Source organism: Ascaphus truei, chromosome 14, assembly GCF_040206685.1.
Source record: "Ascaphus truei isolate aAscTru1 chromosome 14, aAscTru1.hap1, whole genome shotgun sequence".
In the NCBI taxonomy this organism is placed as follows: domain Eukaryota; kingdom Metazoa; phylum Chordata; class Amphibia; order Anura; family Ascaphidae; genus Ascaphus; species Ascaphus truei.
This window is the reverse complement of record NC_134496.1, coordinates 26,228,820-26,244,570: the sequence shown is the minus strand read 5'-3', so window position 1 is coordinate 26,244,570 and position 15,751 is coordinate 26,228,820.

Here is a 15,751-nt window from a genome sequence, read left to right as displayed (position 1 = left end):
TAATAAATTCATTAGGTTTACTGGTCTCTGAAAAAACCTTTTGACCCCTGAGGAGAGCGAATGATGTGTGCCAAAACTAATGAAAGAAGGCAATAGCTATAAAAGAGGTTTACGGTGACACATTGATATAACACCAGACAAAGAGTCACCTGGGTCACATGGGAACTGACAGTAATTCTACGGCAAACACAAAAGGTGAGTGGTAGACGTCAGAATAAAAACGGTAATTCACGCATGCAGAACACCTCACTCTCCTGAGCTTGAATGCTGGCAAATGTCCACAGCCGTCAGTCTCAAACCACTTAATGATACTTCATGCTTAGCTCTCTGATTCTTAATCCTTCAGCCATATTACATATTTCCCACCATGAGAAGGGTCGGTTCCAGATTTCCCTATCAGACATCAAGAGACATTTGAAACGCATGTCTTAGCGTTGGTCTTGCATGCAATGCATGTTAGCCGTTCAGAGAGCGGTATGTGAGTCTAATGGAGAACATAGACAGGAGTTACAAACACGTATCCTCCCCCCAGTTTCACCACCACTTCTTAGGATGTAATAAAGGCCTTTATGACAGATGCAATTTTTGTCATACAAGGTCAAAGCCGCAGCACCTGAGCTTATAGCTTCTGGAAAAAAAGGTACTCAACCCGCTCACTGTGGGATAGCAGCTCTGCAGCAATCCCTGGATGACAAGCCGTAGACTTGTTTCCAAACTGGGGCTGCAAGGTAAGGTGAGTGACATCTCATCAAAAAAAATCCTATGCAGTGTACAGGGTACACATGACATTAATACACAGTAGTGACTGCGTTCCTCTGAGCACTGCTGGCCAAATTACGTTTGACTGGGCAGAGAATGTACACATAGAATCCCTATTCTCCGGATTGCATACAGACAATAGAAATGATGTAACCCATCTCGGGACCCATAAACGAGAGGACATTGACCCGTTTTATTAAGGTGTCTGCAAGAGCTGCTGAAGACCTGTGGGTTCCTGAATGATACAGTATATTCTGCTTCTGAAAGTAAAATACTATACCAGAAACATCAACTCAGAGAGATTTTTTTTTTTCACTGAAAACACAAGGAAACTGTATTACAGAACAATCTGATACAATAAGTGTTATATGCCGACAATGACTCCCACACTAGTGGTAAGTGCGTTTGTTACACAAACCTTGCAGACAAGCTGGCCTTCTCTGTGCAAACACATTTATATCCCTTCATACAGTGCAATTGTTGCTAAATTCTGGCGATATTGGAAATTCTGGTGAAATTCTGACGAGAAATGTCAAAAGGGTAAGCAATGTTCACAAAACGTTCATCAAAAACAGGAAATCTAAGAAAAAGACGTGAATAACTTTGCGAAGCAAATGTGACAACATCTCTGCACGCTTATAATTGTACCAATTACAATACGTGTCTAAGTACAGTAAGAAGGAGAACAATATAAACTGTACTGATCACTTGAACATGCTATAGTATACCGTAGTAATAGACACATGGGGAGGGTGTGAATATCCATATCTTCAGCTAGAAAACGAGTGAAAACAAGTGCAGATTTATCAAAGAAATGTCTTTCCTGGGTACATTTGGTGCAATTCTTTGGGCCGGGGAGACCTAGATAAACAAAGGCCCCAATTAAAAAAGACAGACATCCATATAGCGGCCTACTGTATATACAGTAAGTCTCACAGGAACATTCAGCCCATTTAGTAAGAGTCCTGAGAAACTCAGATTGCTGGACTGAGAGAGACAGGATACTCCAACTATGTTTGTTATGCATACTTTGGGCCTCATTCAGAAAGCCTCGATAAGACCCTTATCGAGCACTTATTGGCCAAAATGGCTACTCGTATTCAGTAAGCCTCGATAACGGCCTGTATCGCAGCAAAATTTTATGACCAAAAGAAACTCGCCAATTGAGCGGCGGTCAGCCGCTTATCGACCATTTTCGGAAGGATCATAAACTCACGCGATTCTAGTACCCGCGAATCGGCTGTCACGGCCTATCGCAGCCCTAAAAGGCGATCTTCTCCCCAAATCCAATTTACCTCAAAATTTAGGTAAATTGGTGGGGAGATGCCTCGATGAGCTGCGATATGTCGGGCCCTTTTCCTGCCTCGGATTGATGCCGGGGGTCTCCAGAGCTGATAGCCATTAATAGCAGCTCCGGAGCCCCCCGGCATGCATCCGAGGCAGGAAACATGCATGTACAGCAACTTCATTACCTTAGTGGCTAACCGCTAAGGCAATGAAGGGGTTAAACACCCATGCCAGGCTTACTGTGGCTAGCGAGGGTGGGTGAAGGGGGAATTTGGCCCTTTGTGGCTGTTTAGGCTTTGCGGGTGGGGTTGAGGGGGCACTTAACCACTTCATTACCTTAGCGGTTAATACCGCTAAGGTAATAAAGGGGTTAACCCAACCGCTACCCACCCGCAAGGTCTAGACACCCGTCCTTAGGGCTAATACCCCCTTCACCCATCCGTGAGGCCTAAGCACCCACCCCGGACTGACTATACCCACCCTGTACCCATTGAGTAGTATAGTGGTACATCATACCTATATAATAATAATATGGGCATGATAAGCCTCTATAGGACTCAATGGGCACCCTAATTACAATACATTAATACACAAGACATACAATAATAAACCATAACTAAACTCCAAAAAAACACACGTCACTAAATAAAAACAGTAGCCAGCTAATCCAATGAATACAAGCAATAACATCAACAATGAATTAATTAAACCATTAACCAATCAAAACAATTAATTCCTAAAACAACTCCGAATTATTTTATAAAGTAACCAATCCAACCAAATAATTACTAAACCAACTCAAAATTAATAGTAACACTAACCAATAAAAGAAAAAAGAGAATAGGTGCAAAACAGCGCTAGAATTATAAATATAAATGTTCAGGCAGCCAGGTGAAAGACTGGTAGTACAACCAGTCAGGGGAACAAATGAAAAAAAGAGGTTTAACCGGCGCCAAAAAAAGGGTAAATACCAGTCCTGTTATGACAGTCCAAATACAGTCCTTGGAATGATGAATGGTGATGATTCTCACCTCAGCAATGCATATATGAAAAAGAGAGAAAGAAAGAGAATAATGGTGCAGTAAATCAACACAGGAGGGGGAAGGAAGGGGGGGGGGGGGGGAAACACAGATATTAGCAACAAAAACAACAAACAGAGCATACAAACATGAAACACAAGCACGGCCTAAAAAATAATACAAAGCTTATTTATTAGCGTGGACATGTGTATTAACCGCATCCGGAGGGGCAAAATTGCAACCCTACTTACGAAATGCTGGAAAGGTACAGGCAGATCTGCTGTAAGCAGCTGGGCTTTCAGGATGGCGACCGGAGCACTTGTGCTGGCGTCTACACGTGACTGGGGAATCAGGCGGATGTCTCCGATGCCGAGGCCTCTGGGCGGACGTGACGTCACCCCCGTTGTGTACTCTCCACCGGCTCACAGGACTCCAGACTGGAGACATCCGCCTGATTCCCCAGTCACGTGTAGACGCCAGCACAAGTGCTCCGGTCGCCATCCTGAAAGCCCAGCTGCTTACAGCAGATCTGCCTGTACCTTTCCAGCATTTCGTAAGTAGGGTTGCAATTTTGCCCCTCCGGATGCGGTTAATACACATGTCCACGCTAATAAATAAGCTTTGTATTATTTTTTAGGCCGTGCTTGTGTTTCATGTTTGTATGCTCTGTTTGTTGTTTTTGTTGCTAATATCTGTGTTTCCCCCCCCCCCTTCCTTCCCCCTCCTGTGTTGATTTACTGCACCATTATTCTCTTTCTTTCTCTCTTTTTCATATATGCATTGCTGAGGTGAGAATCATCACCATTCATCATTCCAAGGACTGTATTTGGACTGTCATAACAGGACTGGTATTTACCCTTTTTTTGGCGCCGGTTAAACTAACCAATAAAACCAATTAATTACTACAACATTCATGAATTAATTTAAACATTATAATACAAACAATATCTGAAATAACCATAAAACGCTTTAACTAACATAATACAACATTCACTAAAAACGAACACCAATCGCAAACATTGTATTACCATTAAGCAGGAAAAAAAACAAACAATTGCATCCACATAAAAAACTGAAATTAAAAAAACCAACAGCAATACCAAGCCAGAAATGCCCCCGAAATATTGTCATAATAATGTATTAATCTATACCCTAAAGTGCTACAGATTCATATATTATCAGTCAATGTGCCCCCCCCCCCCCCAAAAAAAAATCCAATGAAAAAACCTGTAAAAAGAGACATTTACAAACATTGAATATATTACTTACCATTAGAAGCGGTGGCCCTCCGACTCCCGGGGAAACAGGAAGCTCACGTACCTTGAAGGCCTCCAACAGCATCCGATGCCATCCGCCATGAAGATCCGGATCAGGTACCCAAATCTTCTTTTTTCTTTTTTTAATCATCTTCTTCTATCTTCATCTGTCACCATTTCTTGATCTTCTTTATCTTCTATCTTCATCTGTCAATCCAAAAAGCCCCATGGTCAATCCCAACCGATGTTGTCTCGTCGTCTTCTTGGGCTCAAATGAGGTGCCACCGCCTTAAATAGTGCTTGTGACGTCACATTTAGCCTCAAAATGGTTAAAAGCCACTTGATTGGCTGTTAAAACCATGTTCCGACTTTAATGAATTTTTTTTAAATGACGTCACTTAAAGGGAATGATGGCAGCCAATCAGAATGGCTGTGCTTCATTTGCCTTTAAGATGACGTCACTAAATCCAAGATGGCCGGGGTCATATGGTATTTCAGCCAATCAGAGTGTGGAATTGGTTCCCCCTGGTGGAGGTACGGAGACATGGGGGGGATGTCTTAGCTGTCTCTGTCTGAGTCCCCTGGCCCTGAGCCAGCCCCCCTCTCCCGTACCCCCCTTGGTGGAGATACGGGGAGGGGGTGTCCAGCAGAGAGAGTGTGTGTGTTTCTCCTCTACCCTCCCCCCGCGCGCTGCCTTCCCTTCCTCCTCTCCGGTGACTGCTGGTGTTGGAAGCTGACGTCACTGATAGCCTCTTCCGCTAGCAGTGATGTCACTTCCACCACCACTGACTTCCGTCTCCATCAACTCCATTCACTGCCAGGCAATTTTCCTCATGTGGTAGGTGCCGCTAAAAAAGTTTCACTTCAAAAACAGGTAAACCACGCCTGTTTGTCTAATTCTTTTGCCAGTTTTCAGAAACAGACCCAGAAACTCCATTGCAAGTTGAAATTGGTTAATAAAGGCAAGCAAGATCAGTAGAGGTGCAGTCAATCATGCTACGTAATGAAAAAAGTCTCAGACTTACAGTTAAGCTTTTGTAATTTCCCAAACCCACAGGGCAATACATTTGGAAACCTTGGCTACTTCTGACAAGTGGGGAAGGCAGAACAACATAAATTAACGGTCATGACAATATTTCTAATGAGAATACAAAAATAAACAAACAATCCTTTCTTAATCACATTTAGACTTTAAAATTACCATTCTGATATATGTATGTGTATCCTTGTGTGTTATGAACCTGAGCTAGACTAATTTCGCCTTTACTGTTCCTCCCACTCTAGGATACTATAGTCAATATTAATTCAGTTTTCTGGTTACAATACTGAACATGCTTATTACCCATTTAGCTTTTCCGAGCTAATACAAGCAATTCCTCCACATTCTCATCTTGTGTGTGAACGATATATAATGAGTATGGCTATTGAAAGACTAAAGCCTGTATTTGTCAAATGAGGCAACAGCAAAATCTGGTCCAGGATTTCTGCCTGTGTTGGATTTATGTATAAGCTAAATAAGCTACAGTTTAGGGTCTCAGAATTTGAGGGGCCTCCAAATATTAAGATTTGTTTTTTCCTTCTTCAAATGCCTATAATATATATGAGGGGTCCGTTAAATCCAAAGAGTCTATTCACGTTAAAAAATAAATTAGAATAAAATCAATAGTGGTTTGAATCTTTAGTAACAAAAGTTGAATGTACATTAAAAGCAACCTGTGTTATGTAAAGAAAAGACAGACATTAGTGACTCACAAAACTTTGCAGGTCAACATAATGGTTTAGTTCGTTCTTTCCTTCGGCTTCATATCCCCTAGTCCCTGTTTTGTGTAAGTTCTAGGAATGGACTTGCACACCACATTTAAGTTGTGAGGAGTAGTCAAAACGGTTTATGGTAGTTCCCCTGCCCAAAATCTTTGTAATAATTTTTTTTATATGGGCCTCATTTGTATCATAGTTTAGGGCAGGGGTTGCCAACGCCAGTCGTCAAGGACCACCAACAGGTCATGTTTTCAGGATATTCCTGGTTGAGCACCGATTGCTCAATCAGTGGCTCAGTCCTTGACGGAGACACTGATTGAGCCACAGGTGCTGAAGCAGGGATATCCTTGATGACTGGAGTTGGTCACTTCTGTCTTAGGGCCTCGGCAAGTCTTAATCTGGCACTGCTGTCTGCCCTGCTTCAACCAAGCTAATACATTTCCGTTGGATCCCTGCGTACTCGGATACTCATTATTTAAACTCTTTAATCATTTTCCACATTGCTGATCCTAGCTCAGCTTCAACTGTTCCTGCCTCCGGTGCCCAATTGTAACTGTTGCCCTATGCTCTTTAGTAGCATTATGTTGGCACTTTGTCCTCTCTACTTTCACACCCAAGGCTGGCATCATGCAGCCCTCTACACAAGCATTTGAATAGCATTGTGTGCCAGTCTTGTTTATCCCTACCCAGCTCACAGCAGCAAACATGCATTCGCTGTCCAGATGCTGTCTTTTAGGGCATTTTTAACTCCTATCCCTTAATTCCTTCAATGTTACATCCTTCGCTATGATCAGACACAGGGCAGGGTCATGCTTCCCCACAGTTGTTTCTTCTTCTACTGTGTGGGCTAGAGGAGGCTACAAACCTTTCTGGGGTTTCAAACACAGCTTCATATATGGTACTGTATAAGGAAAGACAAAACTATTTAATACAGTACCATATCACATTCATTGTTTCACCTACATTCAATGCAACTTTGAAAAGGCATGTATTGGGTATAACCTCCGTTTGGCATTAGTCGAGCCTTTAGGGGTTAATTGTGTGGGCTCACACAGAGTAAAACCCATTCCCTACCAGATGGTGCTGGTGGGACGCAGCAGAAGTTAAGCACCACCCCCTTCTGCCTGGAGATAGTGACATCATGCTAGGCTATAAATAGAAGGAGCAAACTTCTGGAAAGTAGGATCTCACTGTGAATAGTTATGTAAGCTCCTATGTATAGGATAGGTTCTATATCACCATTATAGTTTTTGGTTAAGAGAAGTACCCTGTTTATATAGCGTCTCACCAAGCTGGTCTTGCAGCACTCCCAAGATATACAGAGATAGCCTATGCCAAGACAGTGCTCACCCAGCAGCAGCCCCTAACCATAATTGAAACAGCCCCAATGGAGGGTCCATCGCAGACTCTCACCCAGCAGGTCATGTGGTGACAGGACACTCAAAAATAAGAAGACTGATCAACAAAGGAGTAGTGCTAGGCCCATCAGGGTCCCGTGGATATGCAGCACTACTAGCGCTGTAAAGCAGAGTGACTCTATATGTAGCCTAGTAGATATAAAGCCTCTGCACCTTCCTAGTAGATTGAGATGGTGGCAGCTAGGAAAGCTGCTGAAACATCCTAGGCCATGGACACTGAATTAGAAATACACGATGGCCACTGTATATTAAATGTGAGACAGTGCCTACAAGATAATAAAGCTGCTGTTTGAATGGATAATGTTCCTGGTGCCCGTCATTGCTTACCAATGCCCAGCCTGCCCAAAGCCTGCACCCTGAATAAGTCAGTGCATCCTTAGCAGCCCTAACACTGATACTGATGTAAATTCCCTAAGAGCTGGGCAGGGAGGGTTAGATGTGTAAATTAGTAGTTATTTCAGTCCAGGTTTCTAATCCCAGATGGGCCCATACCATGTTGAGAGTCCTCAGTGCTGCTCTGGCATGTGACCCCTGCTGATGTTAGACAACTTGCTCAGCACCCCGCAAAGCCTCACCCCACCTAGGGGGAGGCACTTCCACCATCAGTAGTACAACCCGGGCCGAATTGCAATTACTAACCGGGTGGTACGCCCAACTTGATATTTATGGTGCCAGTCTGTATCTTGGAACAGCCGCCTACCAATCGGTGACAAAACACAAATTGGGAAAAACAGTGCACAACCAGGAGAAAGGGTCCAGAAAAAAAGTACTTTATTAGATCATGGTTAAAAAATAGGAGTTACACAGCTCTCCTACGCGTTTCGTACGGTAATTACTTTATCAAGGAGGGGTAAGCCCGGCACTGCCTCTACATATAGTTGTGTCAAATGTATGAAGCGTTGATGTAGGACTGTTAACTACAGAGATTTGCTCAAGTTGCGGTCTGATTTTTTAGATAATTAGTAAATGGAGGCAACAAGGTGCACAAATGTCAAATTCAAAACATATCATATGCACATTAGCTTCCTTAAGCACAATTAAAATAGTTCTTCTAGGAAAAATTACTCTTATGGTTACATGTTAATGGAAAGCAGGAGCGGGCGCCAGAAACAATTAACATTTCAGACCTATAAAGAGTTTGTTTGTTTTGGGGCTACTGTTTGTTCAGTGCTCAGTATAGAAATTGACACATTGAGAGTTTGTATAAAGATAATTCATTATCATCCTACAGTGTCACTTTTAGAATTTGGGCAATTCCCCCTTAACATGCAGATGTAGGGTGTGACATTGTTCCGCCAGATAACACAACATACCTTGTAATAATGCAGGATATCCCCAAATTTCCATAGGATTGAATGGGAGTGTTGGAGCCAAAAATGATGTCCAGATCCACTGACAGGGGGGTGGGGGAATGCTTTAGGCTGATGGAAGGGAGGCCACCCTGACAGGCATCTCTGTTGTTGGCCCTTATGACACCCCACCATAATGCACGAGGGAGGGCACTAAATAAATCTTCATGATATTGCCTTTATTCCTCAGTGCCCCTTATATGACTAACATTTTTCATACATATTATGCTTTTATGGATTTTTTTCACCGCAATTATGTTTCATCATGAATTCCTCCAGTAGTGTGCTTGTTTTGGAGAAGCCCTGATGTAAAAATATGTTCTGCACGACCCCCTGCCCACCTGTAATAAAAGCACGCGTCAACCTGCGCTCTGTTATCATTGCGTTTTTTCAACTTTACAAAGCCATTGAATACATCTTTAATTATAAAGCAATTGTTAAGATAGCAGAGAATGTGTTAAACAAAGATTCATTTCATTTTGTAATTGCTATTTCAATATACAGCACGTTTATAGTGACTTCAATTATCTATATATTACCATATTTTTTTTTTTCTGGTTGGCCACAGTAAACCCAGTGTTCCAATAAATCTACCTTTTATTGAGTGACTTTCAATTTCTCACTGTCTTTCACCTGCTTGTAGCTCTAGCATGCTCTGCTTGCTTATGAATAACTAACTAAACATTTGTCAGTCCCTATCTAGTATTGAGGCACATTTAACATTTTTCTTACCATGATGCAGTGGCTAGGGGCTCTCTAGATACTGTATCTTCGCATCTCTTGTCTCAGGAGTCTGCCTCTGATTTGTGAAATGAAACTGCCTCTCTTTAATTTAAGAGGAATTTCTATTTCAGCGCGCTCTTGATTTTTTTTTGTATGTACAGTATTCTTAAAATTGAAATTTAAAATCACTTTGCAGCCTTATCAGTTTCCAACATACTTTGGGAAATGACACCACATATAACCAGTTGATAATTATAATAGAAGTTAAATAAGTTATGCATTGCAATTAGAAATAGGCAAATATTTTGCAGTTCAACAATAATATCACTAATGCTTCTTTTTTTTGTTTAAAAAAAAAGAAAAAAAAGATTATTTGACAATAAGCAAATATCAAATTGTTTTTTTAAATAGAAATAAAATCAATTTTTTTTTGTGGTGAAACCCCCCCAGCAAAAATAGTTTGTATGGCAAAATTGGATAATTTCGCTCTAAATGTTGACACTGAAAGTACCTGCAAAATATTTGGAAAAACACCAATTTTGCCCATTTCTAATTTCAAATCTCTTGTGGTTATTAAATCAGCTGTGAAACGTTTGTATCATCTTGCTTCTCTTAATGAAATGTGTCGGTGTCCGCCTATGAAATTGGAAGCATCAATAACAGCCTTGGATGGGGTTACATTAAACATGTGTGATAATGGGATAGATAGATGTAGCTAATGCTATTCCATGCCATGGGGCTCTGTCGAGATGGGCAAATGTGTCAAGACTCAGTCCACGAACGCTGCTGTATTGGTGACAATATTCAATTCGCAGATGAATATTCAGACACAAAGATGGTGTACATAAATTCGCTATTAACTTATTAGCGAAACGGAACCCGAACTACAAACATGACCCTCATTCTGGGAGTACCCCTATAGCCCCACCCTCTCCCAACACTGTCTACAATTTTCCATTTGTCCCCCGTATCTGAAGAGCAGATTACACATATGCTCCTCAAATTAAAACTGAGCAGCAAATGTGGACTTGATCTACTGCTAACTAAGTTCCTACGACTTGGTGCACCAGCCATTGCCAAACCGCTTGCTTCCCTAATCAACTCTATTCTGTCTGCAGGACATATCCCTAAGACCTGGAAAACTGCCAGAGTTGTCCCGATGTTCAAAAGTGGGGACAAAAACACTGTCTCAAACTACAGGTCAATCTCTCTTCTCCCAATATTATCCAAAGTCATGGAAAAATGTGTTCACTCCCAATTAAGCAAATTAAAAAGAAGTAATATAGCGCTACCAATAGTGAAATAAGATGTGAATACCCACAATTAACATAAACTCATTACAGTGATTGGTGGTTGCCAAAACAGATATCTGACTACCTGTGTCATATATAGAACTGTACAAATAATAAAAACTATCACCTGTTAAATAAAGTCTTAAGTAGGCGATACTAGTAGTGTCCAGGTATGAAATATACAACCACAGATAGTCCAAAGTGTAGCAAATGTCCTGGCCACTCTGAAATCATATTAATATGGATGTTGATCCCAGCGTATGAAAAGAGAAAAATGGAAAGTACATGGCATAATACTGTTTTAAATTCCAATATAAGCACTTGGACGTGCTAAACATAGATCAAAAATAGAAAGTTGATAGATAAGTGAAAAAAGGGTACATTTATTAAAGAATGTTTAAAACACAATATTAACAACAATGTAGCATCATATAGTTGATGTTCAGATGTTCAGATGTTCAGATGATGGTCCGCTACGAAAAATTGAAATCCTACTGACGAGACGTACAGTAGGTAGGAAATGCGCATTGGATAAAAAAATGTGTGGTCAGAGGACATCGTCTCTCGTCCATGGCTAAAATTGCCCAGGAATCCTGTGCTGTGCACTGTGTCCCAGGCCAGCTGGTGCAGACGGATGCCTCTCCACAGTAACAGGGCTGTGCAGTGCCGGAATCCAAGAATGTGCTGTACTCCTGCTGCCTGAGTGTGCTCTCATCCCACATGCCGCGAGATTTGAATGTAAGCCTGTAAACACCTGTATACACCCCTGAAGAAGCGAGCTTACTCGCGAAACGCATAGGGCTAATAGTTGCTGGTCCCACGCAAGCCTATATTATTCTCTACATGAACCCAGACTATTACAAGAGAGCTCCAGCTGATTGCTCATATGCCAGAACCGTTTTTTATACATTCAAATCTTGCAGCGTTTGGGACGAGAGCGTTTGGGATGCGTCGTTAAATTTGTTTTAGATGCGCCATTAAAATTAAATTTATGAAATATTTTATTTAAATTGTATTATTCTGTATATTATTGCATTTATTTCGTGATTTGTACACATCTGTATTGTCAGTTATATATAATCAATCCTTATAATCACATATTGGAAACATCACTATGATTGAGCGATGTTTACGTATGTTGGCATGACCACCTGGCATTGAATCAAGTTAGATATTTGAGATGATGAGTTCAATTAGTCTATTAAGATGTCTGCCTATATATACTAGGCTACATAGTTACATAGTAGTAGATGAGGTTGAAAAAAGACGTAGGTCCATCAAGTTCAACCTAAGCTAAATTTAGACAACAGATACTTTATCCTATATCTATACTTACTTATTGATCCAGAGGAAGGCAAACAAAAAACCCCATTAAGGGGAAAAATTAATTCCTTCCTGACTCCAAGAATTGGCAATCGGATTAATCCCTGGATCAACTATATCCCTGGATTAATCCCTGGACCTTCCCATGTATACTTATTTGGTATATCCCTGTATACCTTTCCCATCTAAAAAGATGTCCAACCTTTTTTTGAACAAATCTATTGTATCTGCCATCACAGTCTTCATGGGTAATGAATTCCACATTTTAACTGCCCTTACTGTAAAGAACCCTTTCCTTTGTTGCTGGTGAAATTTCCTTTCCTCCAACCTTAAGGGATGGCCCGAGTCCTTTGTACTGCCCGTGGGATGAATAGTTCTTTTGAATTCTCCTTGTATTGTCCCTGAATATATTTGTATATAGTTATCATATCCCCTCTTAGACGCCTCTTTTCTAATGTAAATAAATCTAATTTAGCTAGCCTCTCCTCATAAATTAGAATGTCTATCCCCTTTATTAATTTGGTGGCTCTTCTCTGCACTCTCTCTAGTTCCATAATGTATTTTCTTAGGATTGGTGCCCAAAATTGTACTCCATATTCAAGGTGTGGTCTTACTAATGCTTTGTAAAGGGGCATAATTATGATTATTTCCCTTCCATCCATTGCCCGTTTGATGCAAGATAAGATCTTGTTTGCCTTTGCAGCTACTGCATGACATTGGGCACTATTGCTAAGCCTGCTGTCTACAAGCACTCCTAAATCCTTCTCCATCAAGGATTCCCCCTATATATCTCCATTTAATTTGTAAGTCGCCTTTTTATTCTTGAATCCCAAATGCATAACCTTACATTTATCTGTATTAAACCTCATCTGCCATTTACCTGCCCACGTTTCCAGTCTCTCCAAGTCCTTCTGAAGAGAAATTACATCCTGCTCTGATTCTATTACCTTACACAATTTAGTATCATCAGCAAAGATGGAGACTTTGCTCTCGATCCCAACCTCAAGGTCATTAATAAACAAGTTAAAAAGCAGGGGTCCCAGTACCGATCCCTGAGGTACTCCACTCACGACTTTAGCCCAACCTGAAAAAGTTCCATTTATGACAACCCTCTGTTGTCTGTCCTTTAACCAGTTTTCAATCCAGGTGCATATATTATTACTGAGTCCAATTGTCTTTATTTTGCTCACCAAGGCTAGACATAGGTAGGGTAGGATTCCTCAGGAAGCTCCGGTGAAATGTGTAGAATCCAACCCACTGCGCAGAGAGCGAGAGATTGAGGTCCTGGCAACCGGAGGAGTCGAGTCTTACCGCTTCTGCCCATAGCGGAGAGGTCACCGGATGTCACGTGTGTGGAAGAGATACACGTGCCGGCTACTGAGACGCCAGAGACCCAATGAATCGTACAATGGGCTTGTAATATAAGTGAAATGTGAGTGTATTTTATTACCATTTGGTTGTGTACAATACAGCTTTTCAAGATATACTATACCATAATAGTCCTTCTCATAATTTTTATGAATATAATGGGAAGATAACTGCATCAACCCTGTGGGATACACATTGAGGTGCCTCAAGCATTTGCTCCATTCAGAGAGAGAATGAGTCTCTGATATGCCCTATTTCCTTGGAATATATGTGAGTGGAGCTGATCTACATTTCACTTAATAGACCTCATTACTATATTGGTTGCACTATTGTGTGTTTTCTCCATCTTACCTTTTCATATCCATGCTGTGAACATCCTGCGCTCTTCTCACTTGGAAGACAACAAGGATTGGATAGACTAAAGAACGGTCTTTAGAGGGATTCTGAGCTGCATTACAAATTATTAACACAAATGATTCACTATGGGGTGATATTTATATATAATCACTATTTTTGTTATCACTATTGTGTTAATATTTGTTCACTTTAATTCACATTTAATTTTCATTAAACCACTTTAAAATCACATTAAGTCACATAATACATGTATGTGCACTATTGGTTGGTTTTGCACTGATTTACACTATTAATGTATTACTTGTGTGCACTTGCAATGGAATTTGTTGATTCTATCAGCTGTTTTAGAGCACCCGATTACACTCTCCAAGTTTGTTGGCTTTATTAGAGGAACAGATCAGCCCTTCGGATCCCCTCATTCATTTTCTTGGGTGAGAGGAGGACATTTCATTGAAATGTTCCAAAAAGCTGTTGAAAGGGATCTTATTAATTTGTCTAGAGGCTTTAACGCTGTGCCTTTCATCAGAGATAGAAATCTCAATCCTGGTTAACAGGAAAAATGCATATACGGGGGTGCCGTAGTTGTTTTGGACACGGATTTCTATTACCGTGAAGCTGTAATGCAATTACAGGATGATTCCTCATATGTTAAACTTGATCATAACCCCACCGTACAATTCTGTCTGATTTAGGAGGAATATTGGAATTTGGTACAACACTACATGTTTTGTCACAGGCAGAGTTTCAATTTTTAAATGTGTCTAATCCAGTCATACCCATTTTCCACCACCTACAAAAATTCAAACATCCCTATCACATCCACCGGGCCGCCCCATAATGTCCAGCATTGACTTTATGGGGGAGAATTTCTCTTTATACGTTGATCCCATTTTACAACCTCTTGTCACTGCACTACAGCACCCTCATGTCTTTTAGACACTTCACATGTTTTATCACTTCTTAAGGCTGTGGCCCCGCTGGCGCTGACCGCGCTCATGCTTGAGAGTGGTGACGTCACCAACTCTCCAAGCATGAGCTCCGGGTGTCCTGTGTATTTTGCAAGTGCGTGTGGGGGGGGGGGGAGCATTGGGGGCTTGTGGAGCGCGCTTCAAACTCTTTTTTTTTTGTCTCCCAAAGCGCCAAGCTTGGGAGAGTCTGCGTGCACCGCGTGAGCAGGGAAGGGACTATTTAAATTGCAGAATCTAAACTCGGCAAGCGCCACATGCTCAGCACTAACTTGGCCACAGCCTTAAGGACTTCAATTGGCACTCTGACTATCTCTGGGTCACTATGGATGTTTCATCTTTATACACTATTATTGAACACTCCTTGGGTTTGATGGCTACTTAATATTTTTTACATTACATTTCCACCCTTTCACCAGCACAGATAACTTTTATTTTGGACAGTATTCTGTATCTTCTTACACCTAACTTTTTTTATATTCAATGAGGTTTTCTATCTCCAGACACATGGTACACCCATGGGTACCACATTTGCTCCCTCATACGCCAACCTATTCATGGGTTGGTGGGAGCGTGACCACGTGTTTGGAGATAGAAATCCTTATCACCATCATATCATTCTATACAAATGCTATATACCCTGCATGTGATCTTTTGATCATCTGAAAGGGTCCTGTTGAGATCCGACAACAATTAATTACTTTTCTTAATCACAATTCTTATCATTTATGTAACAATGGAAGAGATCCGAAGATTCCAGCGGTGCACAGCTTGTAGAAATGGGAGACCAGCAAGGTGTGGATTAAAAATAAAAATTTATTGAGAAAACATTTGGTTTGGGGGACACACTCTGACGCGTTTCGGACCTGGGTGGTCC